The sequence below is a fragment of the Carassius gibelio genome, chromosome A4, assembly GCF_023724105.1.
Source record: "Carassius gibelio isolate Cgi1373 ecotype wild population from Czech Republic chromosome A4, carGib1.2-hapl.c, whole genome shotgun sequence".
Lineage (NCBI taxonomy): Eukaryota > Metazoa > Chordata > Actinopteri > Cypriniformes > Cyprinidae > Carassius > Carassius gibelio.
In genome coordinates this window covers 28,542,425-28,559,023 of record NC_068374.1, presented here as the reverse complement: position 1 = coordinate 28,559,023, position 16,599 = coordinate 28,542,425, and the positions used below count along the sequence as shown (strand labels likewise).

The 16,599-nt window shown below is 38.8% G+C and overlaps 1 long non-coding RNA gene across 2 annotated transcripts in view; it reads right to left on the bottom strand.

The window, feature by feature from the left end:
• Positions 1–3,159: 3,159 nt before the first annotated feature.
• LOC127976073 (uncharacterized) overlaps positions 3,160–16,599 on the bottom strand; it is a 97,828-nt gene continuing 84,388 nt past the window's right edge. For both annotated transcript variants that reach the window (XR_008157731.1, XR_008157733.1), the window contains exons 3-4: positions 3,790–3,833; positions 3,160–3,684 (exon numbers count right to left, since the gene is read on the bottom strand). This is a non-coding gene — a long non-coding RNA (uncharacterized LOC127976073). The remainder of the gene's footprint in view (positions 3,685–3,789; positions 3,834–16,599) is intronic.

The following is a 16,599-nucleotide window of genomic DNA, read 5'->3' as shown; positions in this document are numbered from 1 at the left end:
TTCAGCCAGCTATTTTTCAATGGCAGTACATAATTAAAAAAGAAAAAAAAAAAGGATGTCTTTGAGGTCAAACCTGGTGTCTGTTCAGGGTGATACATAAATCAAAATGTCTGTATAACTACAGGCTGACTATAAGTAGTTGAAGGTCAACCAAACAGCCCAATTAAGGCATTTTGGGGCTGTCTATTACCCTTATTTACGGAGCTGTTTTGTTAGCTCTGTATAGCCTAAAAAGTAGCTTAAGGTATAAGATGGACACTGGAAAAAGAAAGAGTAAATTGAACAATATGCTATGTACCAGGCATGCCCTTAAGACATGCATTTTGTTTTTCTGCACTTGCTGAAGGGATAACACCAGTCTCTGACCCCACTGCAAACTTAAGCATGTCCCCCGATGCCCGGCCTTCATGAATCTTTTAGGCAGAGGGAGTCTGGAGTTCAAAGTTTCTCTGAACTCGAGAAATAATAAGCTGCCTGATTAGCGTTGCTAAAAATACCAGCATGGCCAAAAGGAGCCAGGTGGTAGGATGGTCCTCCGGCCTATTTGCATATTTAGAGGCTGATCAGACATGCCATACAATGAAAGGGGCCCTCCGCTGGTGCTTTCAAACGTGACACCAGACCCTCAACGCACGTTTTTATATACAGTAAATGTATATTACAGTAGTCTCGCCTTTCTTCTGCTACTGTTCAGGAAAAGACAAACAAGGATGTTGTTGCATGAGCAATATTGAACAGTTTGACTCATCACCTGCAGTACGCTGGATTGGAAGTTGTGCTGTCAATCATGTATCGGTAACCACATTGTCCTTCACACACCCACACAAACGCAAACAGAAAGGAAATATAGACTTTTGCTTTCATTCTCCTAAATATTAACAGTAGTGTTGCACTCGTCAAGCATTTCATGGAGTTTATTTTCCTGTGTTGATGACGTTTTTCTATTTGAATAGATCATCTGTTTTTTGTTTTTTTTGATAGCCACGTAACTGCCATGATTTACTACTAACTAGTCAGTTGTATGCGGCGTAAGGGGGCAAGACATTCTCCTTCAAGAGAGCATCTGATTGGACAGAAATCGGTGTTGTGCAAGATGTCGTCACTGCTCCATTTTTCCTGAAAGAGAAAAACATTTTAAATATCTATATACAGTAAAAGCAAATTTAGTCAACATTTAGGAATAGACCAGCACATAGACTAACTCAAAGCTACCAAAAAACACCTCTCGTTTTGATATCATGTTTTCAGGGTAACAAACAGGACAAATTCTTAATTTGTTCATATCAAAAAGACTTGTGGTAGAAAATCTGGAATTGCTTGGATGAAAGTCATTTGTTTTCCTGCTCCAGAGATCTGGCACTTTTTCCACAGACGGCGTCAGCCAAGATATTGCGTTAAACTCTCTGTAGCCACCCCAACATACGCATTTTCTCCTTTCCTTTTCCCTCTCTCCTCCTGTTTTATATTTAACTTCAACCTGTCAATTAAAGAGTGAGAGGGCAAAGAGGAAATAAGAGAGACAGAGAGAGAGAGAGAGAGAGAGAGAGAGGCAGCAAGAAGCACAGAACTAATTAAGCAACTGTGTAATTTTAATTAGCTGTTTTGATAATTAAACTAATTAGTTCCCCTGTGTTTCCAGTACGGGCTACCGACTGGAGTTGTTTTCCCCCTCTTTTTACAACACTGCTTCAGAGCTCCACTCCGTTGGTTAATTAGTCACTTTTGCATCAGAAAGCTTTATTGATAGCCTTAATTTGCAGTTGAAATGAGAAATCTGCTGTCAATAATTCAGATAATTGCCCGCTGTTTGATTGCGGAGAACAAAAGTGGCAGGCCTTTAAGTCTGAAGCTGCTGGAAATCCCTCGGGTCACTTCCTGGATGCTTAGCACTCCGTCCAATCTACATATCAGCAAATAACACTGCCATCCGCAACATCTCGACCCCGCTAACAAGACAGAAATCCTGCCAATAAGGAACGCTTTGACCTGCCCCATCTAGGTTTCCCATCATTCTCTCCTCTTCTCGTCTGCCTCACACCACCCAGTGTCCTACGTTTACGGTAACTGAGAAAGGAGGGTTGGGGGAGAGAGACTGAAAGTTGCAGCTTTGCTTTGTAGCTAATTAGTGTCCTTGGAATTAAATGAGCAGCTCTTTGTGCACCTCCGGCTCCATGCGGCCCATGTTTGTGAATTGAATAATTGATTCCCCTCCACTAATCAGAGAGCGACATAATGAGCCAGTTTAATTAAATGGGGATCTAACCTGGCGAACACTGGGAAAATATTTGCTCGTTTACAGCTAATCAGAAATAACAGAGTGAGATGGTTCGGGGGTGGGGGCTGGAAACCAAAAAGAATGGGATCTTAGAACGATGCATGTTGCTGAAGGAATATATGAGAAAATGCAATGCTAGGTTAGGTTTCTCAAGTAAGGAAAACTGGACATACATTGTGGCTCTTTGACTTCTCTTCTGGTATTTTCGGTGGTCCTTGGGATGATGGTAGCAGATTGACCTTTCCTTATCAGAGGCGAAACACGCTGACATGTTCCTCAAGGGGAGCACCCCAGGATGAGGTAGAGATAGCAGAGGAACCCTTGAGCATTGACCTCTCTGCCTCTTCTCACCTCCTTGATGTGCCACTAGAGGTACCACTTACACTCAAAGGCTTGTGGATCCGACAGACCTTTTAAGTACGCGAAGATAAAATAATGGTGGCTCAAGGTGTCTATAGCCAGCCACCAAGTGAGTGATGGAGATGGATAAAATGTGTAAAAAAAAAAAAAAGTTTAAGAGTCTGGGTTTTAGCCTGGAACAGTGAAAGATTAAAAAGTGTGTAGCACTTCAGTTACACTTCACAAAAGGGTTCAATTTGGAGACCTTGATGTCCATTAATGCAAAGGAACTTCAACATGATACTGAACAACATCTGTTGTGACTAGTGCATCTTATAATCTCAGTAGAAAAGTTATGTAGGAAACCTAAATTTTTCTTTCTCTCTCTGTGTCAAAAAGATATGATCAAAACCATGGTTTCTTCACATTTTTCCATAGGAAAGATGGAAACCGTGACCTGTTCTGTTTGCTGGGGGAAAATCTTTGAGTATAAAATAAGTAAATAAAATAAATTCATAAAAATAGTTATTTTAAAAAAAATGAAATATTTAGTAAATTGTTATTTTATTGCTACATATTATTGCCTGCCATCTGCTGAATTTGTCGTTTCCAAATACAGCGTGTCCTAAACTTCCAGACAATCTCACATGTTGTTCATTTGGAGTTTGGCTGGATTTGTGTTGATATTAGTTTACTGAAAAACATCAGCACCACTGTGGGACAGAAGTGGATCATTGAAAGAATACACACTCATCTTGCCCCAGCGTCCTCGCCCTCCTCAACCCCCCAATGAAAAATGAAATAGTGCATTGAAATTCCACACCAAAGGAAGGAGAGAGAGAAGCTGAAGCTTTGAAGCTGCAGCCTGTCAGTCTTTTTGTGTTTTGTGTGTGTGTGTATGAGAGCGAGCGAGAGGATGAGGGAGAGAGTTCCATGTTCTAGTGCTCTCTCTCTCGCTCTCTCTCCTTCTCTATCTTTTTCTCCATTCCATCTCTCTGTCCCTCTCTACCTCTCCCACCACTCGATTCCACAGGCCTCTTCTTTTTTGCACCACTGTCATTCCCAAGAGCCTGCACAAATCAGAAACACAGATTTGAAAAAAGTTGGGTTTGTGGACTTTGGAAAGAAGGAAAACATCCCTTTGCTTTTGAACTTGACAAGCAGCAAAACCACACCTTGGCTGTATCTCAGGTGTGTCTGATGAAGAGAAGAACAAAGGCTGGAAGAAGAATTAAGAAAGAAAAGGTTAACAAACAACATGTAACACTGGTCAATGTGGACAACCTGCTTTCCTTTAAACGCTACATGAAACACCTGAAGTTTTCAACATCACTCCCTAAGGGAAGAATTGATTTTTTTTTCTTGTTTTCAGTTTATTTGATCCATTTTTAACTTTTTCCCTAAATTCAAGCTTGTTTCTTTCCAGAAAATATATAGTATTTTATATTCAAAAACCCAAAAGCTGTAGGTAAACATTATCTAATTTTAATAATACTTCAAGCCAACACAATGTTGACAGACCTAGATAAAGTTTTTTTTTTTTTTTTTTTAAGTTGACTTTTCTGTGGAACTTGCATGACTGGTAGCCTGACTACGTCAGACTTCGTACTTTTGCTCAATTTCAGTTCACTTCTGTACTCAGTCTGAGATTGCGAACTATCTCCCAGTTTTTCTCCGGCTCCAAAACAGCGGGTCAATCAACGAACAGAGGGCGGGCTGAGAGCCATGACGTAGACACTAAGCGCCAAATTTTTTATTTTAGTTTAGGTTAGGGAAATCGAAAACGGACACGGAGACACGGGACGCTATTTGCTCAGTTGTGGAGAATATTCCTGGCCTTTGCCAACTGAAGCCCGAGCAAGAAGAGTGTTTTGGCCCTACTCCCGAGTCCCGACAGGTTTTGAGAAAAGTAAAATGTATCAACTGTTACCGATCATCAGAGAGAAACTTGGGAGGCCAAAGTCCGGCAAGGCAATAATTGTGATTGCGAACTGCCATGTTTACTCCGGTATTTTGTTCAATGATTTTGTTTTCGCTACATACCTGTGTTTACAGTGGTAGTTCGAGGTGGCCGAGCCGGTCATAACCAATACATTATGTGATTGGCTTACGGGTAACCAATGATTTTAAACTTCAGACTAACGAGAAAGAAAACACTTGTCAATTATGCCCTTCCAGACTCTGTTTACGAAGCAAAGCGAAGTAGCAGAGTTTGGTATTACCAGGCTACATGACTGGTGCATGGTCCATATGGCTTGTGCAATATATTCCCAGTCGACAGACAATAATTTCATGTAAAAAGAATGGATTTGGTCATAAACTAAAAATAGCACTTCGAATTGACAACCATATTCTCCTGCAACCTGAACCTGGCTGATAATGACCTGCTTTGAGAAATATCATCTCTCATTCTAACCATACCGCAGGGCATATATCACAAAGTTCTGATCCACGTGAGAGCCAAATCCACCGTCTATCCTCCATCTTTACTAAAGAGAGGTGCGTGTACGACATGAGACACTGTGGCTGAATATCAGACAGACAGAGGAGGATAACGAGCCTCATTCTTGCCGTTCATTAGCGCCGAGAACTCCCTAGCCTTAAGGGATGGGATAATTCCCACGGTAACCATTGCACATCCTTAACAAGCAACTACGCTGAACTTGCTGCAGCTAGTCCACCTGATTTGGCGGGTCCAGCCCACAAGTGTGTGCTTGGTTACATGAGAATGATTAGCAGGGTCTTATGGGACACTTTGATCCCCCACAGACACCGCTTGCTCATATCTGCAAACAAACAGAGCCTCTTTACAGAAAACAAGGTATTTAGCAGCCATTGATAATTAGTTGCGTAATACATTTAATATGGTGTCTGACTAGCATTAGCAGTTCCAATTCATCCCAAAGGGTTTTGTGTAGTCCAGATCAAGTTCTTTCCCCCCAGAGTCCATTTTAAATTCTTTCGTGATCACCTTATTGTGTGATCTTGTGCTTGTGAAAGAAAACACTATGATTATTTAGCCTCAGGAGTGTGTGTTTTCTGGATGAAGTCCTTGAAAAGAAGCATTAAAATTCGGTTGCCACTTTGAGGGGGCAGCCATTACTAATCGCTAAGAAATGTCCTTACTACCAGAGGGCCTGTCAGGTTGTAAATGAAAAGGAATTAAGAAGAAATCCATACATTTTTACACCCAACCCCCTTCCCTTGAGTTTGCTCTCCCAGCTTGTGCACACTAGATGGGAGTCTATCATTAGCAGACCAAATTAAACATTAGCTCTCTGGCTGTCTGTAGTTTGGGCTAATTGCTAATCAGCAGTAAAAGTTGCCTGGCACAGAATATTGCTTACCATAAGCTAAAGGTAATTTGCTGCTTGAGACAAGCTAGACCAAATTGTCTGTTGCTGGCCAGAGTCCGTTTCTAATTACTGCCGGAGGGCGATGACAGTCATTCAATGGAGATTAAGACTGGAATGGAAATGTGCCATAATGCAGAAATGAGCTAGAAATGCTTCTGTCTGCTTTTCCTTAATTTCCCCACTCTTGCTCCGTTTTCCTTCTGCACTCTGTCTATTAACAATAGGGATGGATTCTCGCATGTCAAATCGACAGCAAGGAAGCCTGTTGACAGTCAGTTGCTCCATCTTGAACTGTGCTTAGATCAACAGAAGATTCCTTGAGCTTTGGGTAACTGACACAACAATACAGATATATGCAGTTATATAGGGTACATATTGGATACTGCACATAATTACATTTTTCTGAATCTTTTCATTTGATAAATTTTAAGTAAATCAATTTGTTAACATGATTAATTTAAGCAATTCAAAGACCAAATAAAACATTCACCAATTGAATAAATAATTATTAAAATAATTTAAGCTTCTGTGACTTTTTTTTTTTAAGTAAGCCATTTTGCTAAATTTACTAGCTTTATTAGCTGTATTTATTGTATTTATTTTCTTAATCTTTCCATTTAATAAAACACTTCACAGATCAAGATTTAATTTATTATTTATATTTCATACTATTAATTCCTTTAAGATTTTTTTTTTTCAATTTTAACGATCAAAACAAAAGTAGCAACAATTTTTGTCATGATTATTCCTTTAAAATGAAAAATAAATCTAACAAGCTTTCCTAAAAGCTCAAGTATCTCATATTTTGAGGTCTGATTCATTTGAATGTTAAGTAAACTGATTTACTGATCAAATAAAAGATTTAAAGTGTAGCACAGCTAGCTGATTAGCTTGTGGCATAGCAAGCAACAGTTTCAATTAAATATATAGCCTATAACCTAAATATCTGTGCTAAAAGATGATACTTTTATATGAAACTACATATTTATGCTAGTTAGGTACAGTATTAGCGCAGATGAAAGTGGTGCTTTTTCCCCAACGTGTTCCCATCAAGTGCCACATCATCCTGTTCCTGATTGTCTCAGTGTCAGCCAACCCAGCTCCGCTGATGTCCCACAGGTCTCTGACTGCAGGATAAAATCTGAGTCTACAGCTATCATAATTAATAATCACCCACCCACAGGCTTCTCAGCCTAACCTTCAAAATCCAATCCAGCTCCTCTTCTGAACCCCAGATTGATAGATGCGCATGTTTCCGTATGCGCACACTGTAAATATGTATGTACTCATAAACTCAAACAACAATCGTCCCTTTCATCTGCAGGTAAGCTGTACAGGGAAGAAAAAACGTGTACAGATACACACTTGCGCACTTTTATCTAATGTCAGATATCAAAATGTCAAACCATCGGTCGGGGGGGAAGGAGGGCAGAGCGGGTAGTCGTGGATGTCTAACACCCTCTGGTCGAATCCCAGTGCAGTCCGATCAATACATCGTTATAGATCTTAATCACGTGAAGCATATAATCGCCTAAAACCTATCAATTATAGACAGTGAGATAGCTGGGCCGCCAAATCCTGGCCTGCAGCCACCTTCCTCCTTGGATTAGGATCTGAGATTGGGTCAGGATCATAGGAGACGCGCCCTGCCTGACCAGATAGCACATTAATGACCACTCCAGGGGCAGCTGTCTCTCAGCCTGCAGTCTAGCAAAATAAATAATAAATCATTTAGGCTGACATAATTACCAACTAAGAAGCTCAGTCCAGGCCAGCGAGGCTAGTAACAATTGCAGAGGAGGGAGTGATGGGATGAGCGCTCTGCCGTGATTTAGCACACATAAAGCTCTACTTTTATCTTTACAACAACCATATACCTTTGCTGCCTTTGCGAAGTTTACACACAGGATCATGGAATGCTGGTGCTGCACTTTTCGATGTCTCCATCATTAGTGGCACCAAACAGTATTAAAAAATAATAACTGTTATTCAACAGGTTTCACATTCGGTAACAGTGGGAAACTGTTACACGACTGAAGTGGAAGGTCACATAGCAACAGCAACATGGTGGATGCAGTATGTACAATTATATGCATATTACATGTATACTGATAAAATATGCTTTATTAGCAGTTGAAAGGCAAGCACATGAAGAACTCTCTGAAATTATGTGATTTTGGATCCAAGTACAGTGTAAAAGATTGACCGCTTGGAAAAAATGTATGGAAGAAATTGGTTTAAGTTTTCAATTGTGTTATGTTCGTATTACATACCAGAAGCTAAACCTAAAGATGTTATGATACTTCAAACTGTCCTTGAAATGTCTTTCTTTACTCACTCAAATAAATATAAGCTTATTTGAATGCCTGTTGTCTTGTAAGGATGAAAGAAGCCCAGAAACTTTGATCTCCTGTGAAACAGATCATACAAACGTACATGGGCATCTTCGGAAACAGGAAACTTCCTTCCCTTTTTTCCATTTGTTTCTATTCAAATCCCTTCACCCATCCTTTCTTCCACTCAGTCTGTTCAAAATTTAACATGAAGATGTCAATGCAAGTGAATTAACAGTCATGTCTGCTATCATTTGAAATGTATCAGTGGGACTGGTAAGATATTTCCTTACTCTCCCAGGGTCTTTCATGCAAATTACCTTCTGATCCCATTGAGGTGTAAACTACCCAGGTCTGGGACCTAGGTTAATGCAAATTCCAATTGTTTCTACATGCCTCCATTTGGGGGAGGTTTTATCTTGGTTTTGTATTTAAAGGATTGCACCAAAAGGGTTGAGGCGATTCGGTAGACCGGAAAGCCCATAGTGTGGTGTGTGTCTCTGCACTCCATCCTATTTTCCAAGGTCAGGTATGCACCTTTGACTCTTAGATTCATCTTTGAGAATTCTTGATATCTTTGAATTGGCATAATACATATTTACCTGACTGAATAAATTGTTACATTTGATTTTATTCTGACTTACTCTGAAATAATTTCCTCAAGTAGAATTCCTCAAGGCTCAGTGGTAGAGTATTGCATTAGAAGCACAAATGATTGTGGGCTCAATTCCCAGGGAAAAAATGTATAGCCTGAATGCACTGTAAGTTGCTTTGCTCAAATGGACACTTTTAAGTAGCAATAATAATAATATAAATATTTGTTAAAAAAATCACTTTTTTTTAACATGCCTGTAATTATTTAAAAGCTAATGTTGAGGAAAATACACCATCCAGGGAATGTTGCACGTATGTGTGAAAGTGGTTTCGCCCCAGTCCCCCTCTTCCTGCTGGCAAGCAGTTGCCATTCCCTCCCACTGACACACCTGGTTGCCAGTGGTGATGCAATTAAAGGGACGGAGAAACTCATTTCAGAAGCATGTCTCTTATGCTCGAATTGCCAATCAGGAAGGGCGAATTTTGAGGTAACTACAGAAATGCTGCCAACTCACCTCATTCATTTGTTCTGCATTCAAAGGAAGACTTATATATAGAGAAGAGGGAGGGCTGAAACAATTATGTTTTCGACATTTTCTAATTTATCTCACCTTACACACCTTTTCTGTCCAGAGAAGCTTCCTCATTTACCAGTCCAAATTTAAATTCAGAAAAATTCCTAAGCGGATTTTCTCAATTTAGCCATACTTTTAATCTTTGGCAAAAATGAGTGACTTCTTTCAATAATAATAATAAAAAAAAGCCTGACAGGCTTACAGCGCACACCGGCGGATTAGTTTCCCGTGGAGATGAGGTTTTCCTTTGTGCTGCCGTGTGTCTGTTTGATGGGGGTTTAACAGGAAACGTTCATGCTGAAATTGGATGCAGACAGGGATAGTGGTGCGATGGCCGGGTTTTGATATGGACCCCACGCAGTAACTCTGGTCTAACATACCCTCATCTTCCTCTCCCTGCGGCCTGCCTTCACCTATGAAGACTACTATAAACCCTAGACATACAGAGTAGCAAACTGGGATGTTATTTAAATGCATATATACCTAGATCTAAAGGAAAATGCACTTTTCTCTATGTTCATGCCAATTGAAAGTGGTTTCTAGAGGAAATAAACTGTTCTCGCTTTTAGATATATTGGATTCCTGTCATGTTGCTGTTCTGTCAAGGATGCTGACAAGAGATGAAAATACCGCGCATAATGGCGGACTCTTGCAAAGCAAGATGATTATGACATCTCGTTGCGTGGAAACAGGCCGTTATTGCAGCGAAGCAAGGTTAACAGGTTGTTTACCAGCTAAATCAGTTCAGGGGCTTGGAAAAGCTTCATGACAGTGCAATACAGAAAACAAAGAGCTGTCTTCCAATCTGGGCAATTTAGGACGGTCCTAGACAGGAAGCATCATTTGAAAAGTATTAGGATCAACACAAGGCCCTTCTTTGGCACGTGATTGGCCAACTGCTGTCCTGGTGTAGCCCACCCTCCCTTGCGGGCCAGGGTTCACAACAGATGGGCAAAGGCAAGCCTAAACTCAGACTGTCTGAGAGTCTCACCAGGGCAGGATGGGAATCCTGTCCTATCAGACTCATCCTCTCAATCCTGCAAACAGGCATGTGTTTGTTGATTTGGCTGCTTTAATGCCCCATTATACACCCTGTGCTGACAGACAGAAAACACTGGCTTTCCCCTGTTTCCACGATAATGCGTAAACAGTCTGAAATCATGATCATATTTCTTATTTAAAGTGATGTATACTGTTTTATTAAAATGCCTCTGGCAGTTATTTATGGTTTAGTAAGGAATAATGTACATTCGGTTGTTAAAGAAAACTAAATCCCTGAACCAGTTTGGAGATATAAAAAGTGAGTATAAAGACACAAAAACAGACTTTTTTGTTTTTGTTTTCCCAGCTGTATTTGCTCAGTGCAACTTATAACATCCAAGTGAAAGCTATAACACCAACGTGTCAGAAAAATAAATGAATAAAAAACAAAATCACTGATTTGGGAAAAGGATCACCCCCTTGTGTCAGTATTTTGTTGAACCACCTTTTGCTTTAATTACTTTCTTTAGTCTGTTGGGATTTGTCTCTACTAACTTTGCACATCTAGACTTTGCAATATTTGCCCACTCCTCTTTGCAGAACTGCTCAAGAGTTCAGTTCAATTTGATGGGGATTTATGGTCATTGTCATGTTGGAAGGAAAACCTTCTTCCCACTGACAACTTTCCGGAGGAGCTCAGCAGATTTTCCTCCAGGATTTGATGGTATTTTGCCCCATCCATATCGTTAGGTATTGAGGCCAAATAATTCAATTTTAGTTTCATCTGCCTCAGAATGTTCAAGGTGCATTTTGGCAGAGCTCAGACGTGAATGCATGTGGCCTTTCTGGAGTAGTGTTTTTTTCTTTCTTGCAACCCTCCCATACAAGCCACATTTGTAAAGAAAATGTGATATTGTTGTCACATGCACACAATGACCACTCTTTGTCATAAATTCTGCTTCAGAGTTGCTGTAGGCCTCTTGGTCATCTTTTTGACCAGTTTCCTCCTGGCTCTTTAATCCAGTTTGGAGTGACGTCCTGATCCAGGGAGGGTCTGTGTTATTTCAAATACCTTCCACTTCTTAATAATAGAATTTACTTCAATTCCACATCTTAATAAAAGACTTCACTGTGCTTCTAGGCATTGATAAAGCCATTGGTTTTTGATTAGTTCCTGTCCACAATGTTATCCTGGAGATCTTCTGACAGTGCATTGTACCCAAAGTTGATTGTTTGCTTCAGTTGCACTACCAAGGGCTGAAATGCTCAAGGAAAGATGATAATTTTTTCCAACTCAGTGATTATTTATTTAGTTATTTTCTGACATTTTACTGTTATATGTTTCACTTGGATGTTATAAGTTGCACTGAATCAATACAGCTGGATAAAACAAAAACAGTATCTTCATTTCAGGCTGCAAAGCAACAAAATGTGATTATTTTAAAGGGGGGTGATTCTTTTCGATACCCATTGTAAATATTAAATTTACATTTTTGTTTCGATACTGGATTTTAGGTTATATATTTTATGTTTAATATATTAAGATAATTTAATAAAAAAATAATATGAATAAGTACTGGATATTCTTTCTTTATTTATTTTTTCTGTCTATCCATTCATACATATACACGTTTCTAATTAGAAAAATTGGCATAATTGGTATCAAAGAGACATATTTTTGTTTTTATATTGGTGATTTATAAATAATTATATTTGATTTATAAAATAATTGACTTTATAAAAAAATAAAAAAAAATCCTGATTTTATTATATGAGAGGACAGAGAGCTTGAAGTGATACAAGCCCCTAAAAGCAACTAAGTAAATAAATCTGATTAAAGTATTCCGGAAAACCATGTAATAAGCTAAATTTAATCTGACCATAGGCATTTTTATAGGGCCAAAACAACACAGAACAACTATCACTTTAAATTCATAATGTTTCCTAATGCCTCATATTGCATTTGCTGCATTGCAACCAACAATACCACAACTTTATCCAAAATAATCTGATCTGGATACATCCTTTGATGTGCACTTGTACAAGTGCTGAGTTACGACTGAGATAAACCACTGAGGTGGCTTTCTAGTCTGCAGTGTTTTTTTTTAAAGTAGAGAAGTAAGGAGAAGAGAAGTGTATTGGCTTGTCGATTAAAGCTTCTGCTCTTGACCTACTTTTCTTAAATGGAGATTCTGAGCGCGAAAAAGAGCTGTTTATCAGATTATAAAAAACATAAAGACACAATTTATTTACTCAAAGCTGAGCAGCCAGGATTCAAAATGCTGACCCTTAAGGGGGGCTGATGGTCAGCCTCAAGATAAGGACTGTTGTTATTTAGCAGATGTCAAATAAAAAGTGCTTTTTACACATTAGCATTTCATAAGGCAGGCGTTTTAGTCATCCTATGTGATTTATAAGGAAAGGTAGCGAGAAGATGGTTTACTGTGGAGATCCATTGAAGAACTGCACTATTTGAGATTCTTCTTTGGGGATTTGGTCACTAGCGAATCAAAATTAGTTGAAGCGAGTCAAAATGAACTGGTTTAAAATACGGTTCCTTCATATCGTTGGTCCCAAGTGGGTTGAGCAGGTGTGTGGGGTTCTTCACGAATTCAGTGGGAGGGTGCGTGCCAAGCGTCAGCAATTAGAGTCGCATTGCACTCATGAGATCCGTAGCACTTCAAAAAGAATTATTCAGGCCTTCCCTTTATTTGATTATGGCCGGTCCCCTGACTTTCCCTTGCCAGCGACCACAATGCATTTCATCAATTAGCTGGTTCACCTGGCCACAAATGATGTGCTGTCAGAGAACCGTGCTAGGTGCAGAATGCTTAATAGTTGCATCTCAATCCCCAAATTATTCACTAAAGCATATAAATATTTGATTCCTGTACCCTGTAGCTGTGTATTGTATCTTTTTTTTATTCCAACCTCCATAAAAACACAGATGTTTAATATAAATATTTTAGGTCCTCAACTCTCCTCTTCCCCACTTTCTCTCCCTCTATAAATCCTTTCCTCATTAACTATTTGAAGCAACTATTAGTGTTTTAACACCACAGGAAAGCGGCTTCATTGAAATGCAATGAAAACTGCACAGAAAAGGCAAAGTTAACTAATGGGCTCAAATTTTCAAACGAATGCAAGATTAAAGTCAATTGAATCTCCCATTGGGTTTTGACTGAAACCCTTTGAAAAGGAGCCCCGTAGTGGTTTTCAGAAATGAAAAATAGGACTTGTTCTAAAATATTAATAACATTTTATACCCTCATTATGGCAAAGCAATTACATTTATTCAGAAACTTACTTTCGATTCTACCTTGAGGTTATTCGCACGCAGGTAATGCTACCATCAGCCTTGTGAACAGTCTTCTATGCTGTTCTCCAAATGTACTGAACAGACACATCAGAGAAAGAGCTATAATTTAATATAGGCCAAATCCAAATTTGATCTGTGCATTGTAAGTAAGAGCTCTAATACTCCATGCACCGGCCTGTCATGAATCTGTGAATGCCAAATCTCGGTACGAGATGATTCCTTTTCTTCACGGTCATCTGGAGGGGAATCAGAATTAGAGATCTGAGATGCAATAAAACCGTAAAATTGCGCATAAACCTTTCAGGAGAGCACAACTTAGTTTTGTAGAGTGTTTTTGTGCATTAGATATCTCCCATCAACTAGTCTGACCTAGTTTTCTATAACAGATGCCATTAATTAAATATATTGCACAGTGTGCACCCTCATAGATATAAATGAAGCATGCAATACAAAAACAATTCGGAGAGGAGATTAGGCAGAAAAGTTGCATTTGTTCACCATTGACTCCTCTCGCTCCAAAACCCTCAAGTTCCTCCCTGGCTCTTCAGGTTTTTAGCACATCTCAAATCACATACCGCAATTCGACAAAAAGCAGCACACTTCCTGGAGCTCACTCGCATTCAGATGAGAGTGACAGGGAAAAGGATTTGAAACTCCTCTCTCGTTCTCACTAGCGCACGCTCTGCCCGTAATAGGGTAGAAGTCATTAAAAACATCACTGCTGGCCTAATTAAGACGGGACATCTGGTCTCTCCTCACAGAACGGATCGCAGTCAAGTACAAATTACTCCTTCATGACAAGTTGTGAGGTGTCATACATCTCAGTGATCGTCAATCAACAGGGGACTTAGGCAACTCTTTCATCGTTAACGAGCGAATGCTTTGTTTTCCCGTTATAAGAGAAAACATTTTGACAAATTTCAAAGGAGGGGTTGGAAGCAGGGTGTCTTGTCATTTTTCAATACCCCTTTTATGTTGCTGCCAATTAGTTAGTGTAAACTTTAAGTTGCCTTTGACAATGATGATTTTTTTTCATAGCAAATGCCTGTACAATGGCAGATCTGCCACTGGTTGGTCTGCAAGTGACAATACAAAGGAAAATGAAGATGGAATATCTGTGCTTCACTTAAAGTTGACACTTTCTGTGAGATCTGACTGACTGCAACAACCTTACGGATCAATACCAAACAGCAAAATAATAACTGTTTCCATACAGGTTTCCTAAACACTCCCCTTGTCTTCTATCGTTTGTATTTAAATATATAAACATTGAATTGCGTGCATTTGTTTGTGAAAATTCACATTTTTATTTGAACAGTATTTAAAACAGCATAAAAAGGAATATTGTAAAATATTGCCAATTTAAATGTTTTTATTATGATGAAGTCGAATTATCAGCAGCCATTCTCCAGTATTTAGTGTCACATGATCTTTCAGAAATCATTCTAATATGCTGACTTGATAAACATGTTTTATCAGCAGCATTGAAAACAGATGTGCTGCTTAAACATTTTGTGCAAACCGTGATGATTTTTATGTTATTTAGTGTGTATGTCTGTATATACACAATATTATTATTAAATAATATTTTTTGGTACATTTATGTATTAGATGCAGCATTAAAAAAAAAAAAAAAAAAAAATGGACCAAAAGAAGCTGACTAAAGCATTCACTGAATCATTTCTAGTCTGAAACGGCAAACTACTCAGCTTAATACATCGATATCCACTCAGATGTTGATCAGCATCATGTGCATTAGGTATCCACTTGGCGATTCGATATGTTTGGGTATTTGTCACTCTTTTATAAGATTAGAGCGAATAGCAATTCACAGCTTGCTACAAAAATGATAACGCTTGCAAAAAGGCAACAGCACAAAGGGTTAAAGTTGTACAGCGCAAACCCTTTAAGGAAAAGATGATCAAAAATACAAAGATGGATTAAAAAAATAAATAAAGAACAAAGGCAAAACAACAAAACCTAGTCAGAAGCTAAGGGAGACAATGCATGAAAATAATTGGAGCCCAAGGGGTGATATTTGTTCTCCTGAAATAATAATTACTCTTATGGACTGTGTGCAAACACTTTAACACTAAAATCACATTTCTATCAATAATAATTTCTACAGCAATGTGGTCAAGCTTTCTTTATATATATTATTATTTCTGCACTTGATACACTTTGCTGCTGTGAATGTTTCAACAATATCACCTTGCATTTTAATTCGATAAATAATAGAAGCAGAACTCTATAGGACTGAACCCTAGGACAACTTCAGTACGCTTTAAAGTCGAAAGGCGCTCTCCAACCCTGATTGCGTATAATTCTAATCAGAACCTTGCCATCTTATAGATAAAAGAGAGAAGCAGATAATGGGTAAAAAAAAAAGACCATTGAGTCTAAAATAAGGCAATTTCTATGTAAATCGGCAATAAAGCAGAACTTTCCTAACTGCTGAGGGCAGTCGCATTGCTGACATGTGGGCTGTTCGGAAATTGTTTAACTGCCTGATAGCAGGAATCTTGCTAAATATTTGCTTACCTTTCCTCTTCCATTAACCCTTTAAAACCGCACGTATCATATTTGATACATGAGTTTCTAAGACATATATTGAATCAGTGAGAGCAATACTTTCTTTGAAAACCTGTTGTATCTATTTTGATACGTGTATTCTGCCATCTTGTGGAATTTCACTGTACTGCAGGCAGTAGAGGGGTGATTTTTTAGCTTTTCAAAATGGCAGCTGCGATTGGATCAAGCCAGACGCTTTCGGCAGGAAAATAAAGGCTAATTTCAAGTTGTTAAGGTAAAAAATGATATTGGATTG